Source organism: Geotrypetes seraphini, chromosome 2 (assembly GCF_902459505.1).
Source record: "Geotrypetes seraphini chromosome 2, aGeoSer1.1, whole genome shotgun sequence".
NCBI lineage: Eukaryota > Metazoa > Chordata > Amphibia > Gymnophiona > Dermophiidae > Geotrypetes > Geotrypetes seraphini.
In genome coordinates, this window is record NC_047085.1 from 454491117 (window position 1) to 454498960 (window position 7844).

The window sequence follows — 7844 nt, forward strand, 5'->3', positions numbered from 1 at the left end:
ATCAAGCCGTGCTAGCGGGTTTAGCGCGTCGGACATTTCATCATGCGCTAACCCCCGCGGCTGGCTAAAAAACTAATGCCTGATCAATGAAGGCGTTAGCGGCTAGCGTGGCAGACGGTTTAACGCGCATTATACCCCTACCGCAGCTTGATAAAAGGACCCCTTAGAGTTTTGAAAATGCCTCTAATTTCTCAGGACTGTGCACTGTCCTTCAGTAGTGAGTCCTATTTGCAATAATGCGCAGTGTTCTTCAGTAATAAGTCCTATTTATTAATACTGAGAAATTGTGTGTTCTGTTGGTGATATAAGAAAACCCCTAAATTGCAAGGGTTTTCATATTGTTTCATGCTAAGAACAATATGAAACAACATAGGAAAAGTCACTTTGAAATGAATGAACATTCATACCAGACTCAGCTGCTCACGCTTTCCCCTATAGCTCTTGTCCTGACCCTTCAGTTGCCCCCACCACCGCAGAACAACTCAGACTCTTTTGATTGGCAATTGCTTATGGCAATAGTTTCTGGAAACAGTTATATATCAGGTCTACTTATGTTTTATAGCAACGCTGTCATTTGACTTTCCCACAAATGATTGAGAACTTATCCATTCGAGCAACTGTGTTTGAAGCGCCAGTGGAACACGTTGCAAATTCATTTCAGGAAATGCTAAATGAGCACTGTGAAGCAGCTGGCAGTGAGCTACTGCTTTCAGAAAGCATGAGTTTGTCTGCAATAGCAGGAGAGTCACTTTCCCCAGTGGCTCAAGATAAGGAAGAGGGAGATGAAATGAGGCGGAAGGGCAACAAGCAGCTGGCTGTCTAGGACTACCCTGTAAATTATAACTGACAGGTTTGTTTTGAAACATTTTTAAGGATATTTTTACTAAGGGAGAAACGCAGATGAACATGAATGTCTGTGAAATGTGTGTGGAAGGTCTGGAGCACTGTTATATCGTGGGCATAAATCAGTCTGCCCTGCTTTGCCAGAGAAAGTTGTTGAAATTTCTTGGCAGATCCGGGTTGGTTTGCTGCAGTTTTATAGGAATCCACAACGGGACTGAAAACTGACACAGACTTACTTCTCAGTTCCCAGAAGCCAGATCCAAATGAAAAAAAAAAATGTTGATGGACTTGTAAATTTTTGTGGGTTCAATGAATTCTAAAAGAAATGTTAGGCACTTAGGCTGAAGTAAAGGGGGGGGGGATTGTATCTGTGAAAATTACTGTGGAAAACTGATGCAAGTAGTGGAGAATGTGCAAAGAGTGTTTTCTTTTTGAAACTATTTTTATTGATAGCATGTATATATTCCAACCAAGTAAAACACTTGTAGAGAAATAAGCAATTATTATATAGGAAAATTAGATTATGTAATTATTTCCATATTAAACAATATTTTATTACGTTAAAAGCCACAAAATGAGGATCTCCAAGTTCAAAATAGCAGGATAATATATCACTATTAAATCTGAAAAAAAGCAGCTGAAAATGAGGATTAAAGGGGAGAAAACTAGTTGAAAAAGTACCCTAGTCTGTAAGCAGGGGGGGTCAAACCCCTATTGTCGCCTTATAACTCTCCCTAGTGGCTATAAATGCCATTATGTTGTGTTGAATCAAACACACATCTATGTGACCTAACTTTTATTATGTTTACATGAAAATTTCAAAAACAAACCAACAATACTCCAAGTTGTAAAAATAAACCAACAATGCTCCAAGTTGTAAAACAGCAGGTTGTAGTAACATAAATTGTTTCCTTTTGATACATATGGAACTTATAATTAAGACAATTTTTATCTCTATTTCTAAGAAATTAATGTAATATCCAGTCTGTATCTGACGACAATCCTAAAGAGTGTGGCGCAGTGGTTAAAGCTACAGCCTCAACACCCTGAGGTTGTGGGTTCAAACCCACTCTGCTCCTTGTGACTTTGGGCAAGTCACTTAATTCCCCCATTGCCCCAGGTACATTAGATAGATTGTGAGCCCACTGGGACAGACAGGGAAAATGCTTGAGTACCTGAATAAATTCATGTAAACCATTCTGAGCTCCCTTGGGAGAATGGTATAGAAAATTGAATTAAAAAAAAATAATAATAATAAAGCAGAAACATCTAGAGGCTCCATTATTTACTGCTTAAATTGGTTCTACAGTGGTTGAGATCCCCTGTTTATTCTTCTTTGAGAAGGAAGAAAGTAAACTTTGGTAATAGTGGAGGGGGGGGGAGAGACGATCAGGTAAAATATTTAAAATTTCCTTCATATACCTATGAAATAAATCCTTAGACATCCTAGTTGCTAAATGTGGAAAATTAAGCACTCATAGGTAACTTGGATTGGCATCTTTGAAGATGGGACACTGGACTAGATGGACCATTGGTCTGACCCAGTAAGACTCTTCTTATGTTCTTATGTAAATTCTAGCTGCATTTCCCAGATTTCCCAGATTCCAAAGCTTACACCGAGGATGTTGACTCTTCCATTTTTTAAATTATTAGTCTCTAGTGAATCATTTTCTTTTTTAATTACTCTCTTTTCTATTGTCATCAAAGATTGCTTCCTAGTAAAATTTTGAAAAGTCAGGGTCTTTGCTAAATAGATGATGGCTTGCAAAATTATCTCCAAAGTAAACATTACAGATTTAGGCAAACCAAAGGTTTGAAGAATTTCTCTCACTACCACCAAAATCAAGAGACTTCAGCCTGCTTGCAGTACTTCAGCTTTGGGAGAAGAAGTAGATGTTCTGGAAATTATGTCCTCCCCAAACAGCCATTGTCCACCAACACTTCAACTTGGCCCAGCACAAGGCCCAACACCAAGGGCTCTATGCTACTGTTTCCTCCTCAATTCTCCCCTGCTGAGACATTTCCAGTCACTGCAGGTAGAGGAGGAGCCAGGATCAGGCCTCCAAGGAGTGGTTGTGGCGGTGATGACCTCTGGAATAAAAGAATAGTTTGTTCCTGAAGTCTAAGATGGTGTAGTTGTCTCTTGTTGTACCTCTAGCAGACTACTCAGTATCACATGAATTTAGAATGCTGTTACCATTTTTTTCAGCTTTTGAATAGAAGTGATGGCATGATAATCTTTATGTTTCTTTTCTTCCTGAAGCTGATAAATGAAACACAATCATGTTGATGGGGGAATTCTTCAAGATAACTTATAATTTTATTATATGAACCAAAGATTTGATGTGGAAAAATAATTTCATTAATTAGACACTAAGGCTGGCGCTGTTGGTGGCCGCATTAAGAGTGGCCGCAGATCACATGTCAATCACGTGACGGCACTGGGCATAGAATCATGCCTCCGGCAAAGGTAGATGCCGGAAATGTAGACTGGGGTTACCCAGTTTCACATTTCTGGCACCTACCTGTGATGTGAATTACACCTCCATAAATGCTTTTATTTAGGTTTCTAAACTCTCAGAAACCCTTCCTAGATATAACTCATTCTCTAACAGATCTAAGTTTTAACTGAGGTTATATAAATCCTTAGTTCTAAGTTATACTTAGTAAATCAACCCACACAGGTCACAACTAACAATCTAAAGAACTATAGTTGAAATTCTTCTATTTTGGTTCCCTTTTACAATTTATTTTCTTTTAAATTCTTTATTGATTTTTATAACTTACATCACTTGAAATTTTACAATTCTTCATATTAAATATAATTTATCCCTTTCCCTCCCAACCCTTCAATATCTCATAACACATATACCATATAATAAAGACTTTCCTTCCATTCAAAGCAAATAATGAAGATTCAAATAATTACCCCCTCCCCATTATTTCATTCGTACTAACCAGGGAAATGATATTTATTCATTGCAATAATTTGTTAATGGCCCCCACACATCTTGAAATTTATTAAAATTCCCTTTCTGAATAGCTAATGGTCTTTCCATTTTATAAATATGACACACTGAATTCCACCAAAAACTGTAGTTTAATCTATTCCAATTTTTCCAATTACATGTTATTTGTTGTATGGCGACTCCTGTTAGAATAAGTAAAAGTTTATTATTTTTGGAAGATATTTGGCTCTTAACCCTCATAGACATGCCAAATAATACTGTATCATATGATAATGCCACATGATTTTCTAACAAACTATTAATTTGGCCCCAAATTGATTTCCAGAAAGCCATAATAAATGGACAATAGAGCAATAAATGATCTAAAGTCCCTGCTTCAAGATGAAAGTACCAACATCTATCAGACTTAGAGCAATCTAATTTTTATAAACGAACAGGGGTCCAGAATGCTCTATGCAACAGGAAAAACCATGTTTGTCTCATAGATGCAGACATCGTACATCTCAACCTCCAAAACCAAATTCGTGGCCATTGAGATGCGGTAATTAGATGCTTAATCTCAATGCTCCAAATGTCCCGAAGACCAGTCTTTGGTTTTTTATTCATAAATCCAGATATTAATTTGTACCACTGAGCGGCCTGATGTCCCAGGAAATCTACCTGAAAGCATAAGAATTTCAAACTATATTGATTATTAAGATTTTTCCATTCAGGGAACCCCACCTGAATGGCCTGCTTCGGTTGCATCCATCGAAAATTTTGTGATTTGTTAAGGCCATATTTATGTTGCAACTGTGAAAACTCAAGCAGTTTACCATTAGAAATAACATCTTCTAATACACGTATTCCTGCAATCATCCAATGCTTCCAGATGACCTTAAATCCGCCAATTTGAATCTTGGAGTTCAGCCATATAGTTTGATTTGTTGATTTGTGAATTGGAATAGGTGATAAATTACTTACATATCTTATTGTTTTCCATGTGTCTACAAATAATCTATTTTCTTTATATAATCTAGGCATTTTGATACTAAGTACATGGCATAATCGCAGAGGAAACATGAGGCGTCATTCCAACCATAACCAATCCAGGATATTATCAACAGTCTCTAGGAGGATCCAATACATACCCTGGCACATAATATAGGATTGATGATACCTATAAAAGTTGGGAAAATTTACCCCTCCCTCTGTAATCGGTTTTTGTAGAGATACTAAAGCAATTCTAGCCTTTTTGCCCAGCCAAATAAATTTTGTAAGAATACAATTTAACTTTTTATAAAAGGACTCCTGAAAAAAAACTGTAACATACCCATTTGATAACAAACCACAGGCAAAATCATCATTTTAATAGTTTGAACTCTCCCCCACCAAGAAAGATTGCTCACACATTTCTGTTACCTTCTGTAATAAAAATTTTCATTCACTTTCATTGTTTCTTCCAAAGTGTTTTTTATCCAAATGCCTAAATATTTTATTCCATCTTCTTTCCATAGAAAGGGGAATGTTTCAAATAAACCTTTTGTACAATGGACATTAAGTGGAAGAACTTCTGATTTACTCCAATTTATCTTGTACCCTGAAAATTTTCTAAATTTTTATATCAATTCTAGTAAGCTTGAAATAGTTGTTTCTGGATTTCTCAAAAGAAGCAATATATCATCTGCATAAGCAGAAACTTTATATTCCCGATCTGAATAAGGAATACCCTGTATCTCCTTCGCTTGCTGAATAGCTAATAACAAGGGTTCTAATACAATATCAAAAAGCAAAGAAGACAAAGGACAGCCTTGTCTATCCCCCCTCTGCAGACTAAAACGCTCTGAGAAATTATTATTAATATATAATCTAGCAGCAGGGGAGCTATACAATGTTTGGATCATTTGCATAAATCCTGCACCTATACCAAACCATTCCATTGCTTGATACATGAAGGCTCATTCTACCCGATCAAAAGCCTTCTCTGTGTCCAAGGATACAGAAAAGGCTGTATCATTCATGGCTTTTGTTAAAATTAACATGAAAATCCAATCTGGTGTTATTAGAGGAATGTCTCTCAGCAACAAATCCTATTTGGTGCATACCAATAATAAAAGGGAGAGCCTTGGCCAAGCGTAAAGCCAATGTTTTAGCTAGAAGTTTGCCATCTACATTAATTAAGGAAATAGGCCTGTAATTTGAAACTATAGTAACACATTCTGCCATAGTACCTGTGATGCAACCATTAGTTAGATGGACCTGATATAAATTTAACAAATAAGGTAGTAGGGTATTTTGAAATGATTTATAAAACTCTACTGTGAAACCATCACCACCTGGAGTGGATTCAACTCTAAGGGACTTCAACGCTGTTTGCAACTCTTTTAGTGATATTGGCTTTTCTAAACTTTCTTTTATATGCTCAGGAATTTTTGGTCCCTTAATTAATTTTAAAAATTCTAAACCATCCTTTTCTTTGTCTAAATAAGGCTCAGAAGAATACAGGTCTTTATAAAAATTTAAAAATTGTTTTAAAATCGGTCCAATTTGAGAATAGGTATTACCTTTCTCATCATTTACTGCTATTATTTTTGTTTTTGTTGCTTTTAGATAATTTGCCAATAATCTTCCCGCCTTATTTGAATTTCCATAATACAAAGCTTGTTGAGAAAATAAGTCTTTCCTTATCAATTTAGAAGAAATCTCATTATATTTACCTTTAATCTTCAAGAGAGCCTGTAATGTTGGAAAATCCCATTTATCAACCAGTTTTTATTCTAATACCTTAATATCTTGTTCCAAACTGGAAAATTGTTTTTTAACTTGCTTCTTAATATATGCCAAAAATGAAATAATTTGGCCTCTCATGGTTGCCTTAAAAGCATCCCATATAGGGCTACTTTTATCAAGGTGCGGTAGGCAGTTAACGCGCGGAATACCGTGCATTCAACCGCCTGCCTCGCTAGTCACTAATGCTTCCATTGACGAGGCATTAGTTTTTTGGCTTGCCGCAGGGTTTAGCGCGTGATGAAATGTCCGACGCACTAACCCCTATAGCATACCTTGATAAAAGGAGCCCATAGTCTCAATAGAGATTTCTTCCGTATTATTAATTTCAAAATAATCATTTATTTTTAACTGAATTTCCTCAATGAAATTTGGTTCCGCAAGCAGTGTATTATCAAATCTCCATACAGATCTACTATTATCTTGAACAATCTATTTTAATTTTAATCCACACCCCACCATGATCAGACAAAATAATTGGATCTATGGTGGCTTGTGTTACTTGTTGAACTAAAGTATTTGAAACAAATATATAATCTATTCTTGAAAAAGATTTATGAACATAGGAGCAAAAAGAAAATTCCCGATCATTAAAATGAAATATTCGCCATATATCTTTCAAATCACAATTTTGTACCAAATTCTCTAATCCTAATGATTTCATAATTCTACTTGTTTATTTTTTTTTTTTTTAATCAATTGAAGGATCTATAATAGCATTAAATTCCCCTGCCACAATTAAATTAGTAACAATTGATGCAGAGATTTTAAAAATTCAAATTGTTTTCCATCTTGTCCATTCTTTTATTTACTATATCCAGCTTATTGTTCATGAGATTCATTTCCTTCCTCATCTCTATTAATGATAAATTGATGTTCTTCAGTTCCTCCATAACCTCTATTACATCCAATGCATCCATTGGCAGAGGACTCCCACTAGGAATCTGTGGATCTTCCTTTAATCTTTTAACCTTTCCTGTAGATTTTGCAGGAGTTTCTTGCATCTTCTGTTTGTTTGATGTCATTTTAGAGGATTTTATATTTAAATAGAAGAAAATTTTTTACTTTAAAGCTTCCATCCAGTTGCCCTCTCCCCGTTCCATATGGCATCTTCCCTGTTTCTATGCTCCTTCCATAAACTGTCTATCTTGTGCCTCTTCTCTCCTTTGTACATGATTGATTTCAGCTCTGCCACCTCTACATTTTTCTCTCCCTGTCACCACCCCATCCCCCATTTCTTGCCTTCCCACCCCAAGATCTGGTATC

At 36.0% G+C, this 7844-nt stretch overlaps 1 long non-coding RNA gene across 1 annotated transcript; it reads left to right on the forward strand.

The window, feature by feature from the left end:
• Nucleotides 1-716: 716 nt before the first annotated feature.
• On the forward strand, nt 717-5104 carry LOC117355159. Its single transcript, XR_004538314.1, has 2 exons — nt 717-850; nt 4832-5104. It is a non-coding gene; the product is annotated as an uncharacterized LOC117355159 (long non-coding RNA).
• The last annotated feature ends 2740 nt before the right edge of the window (nt 5105-7844 follow it).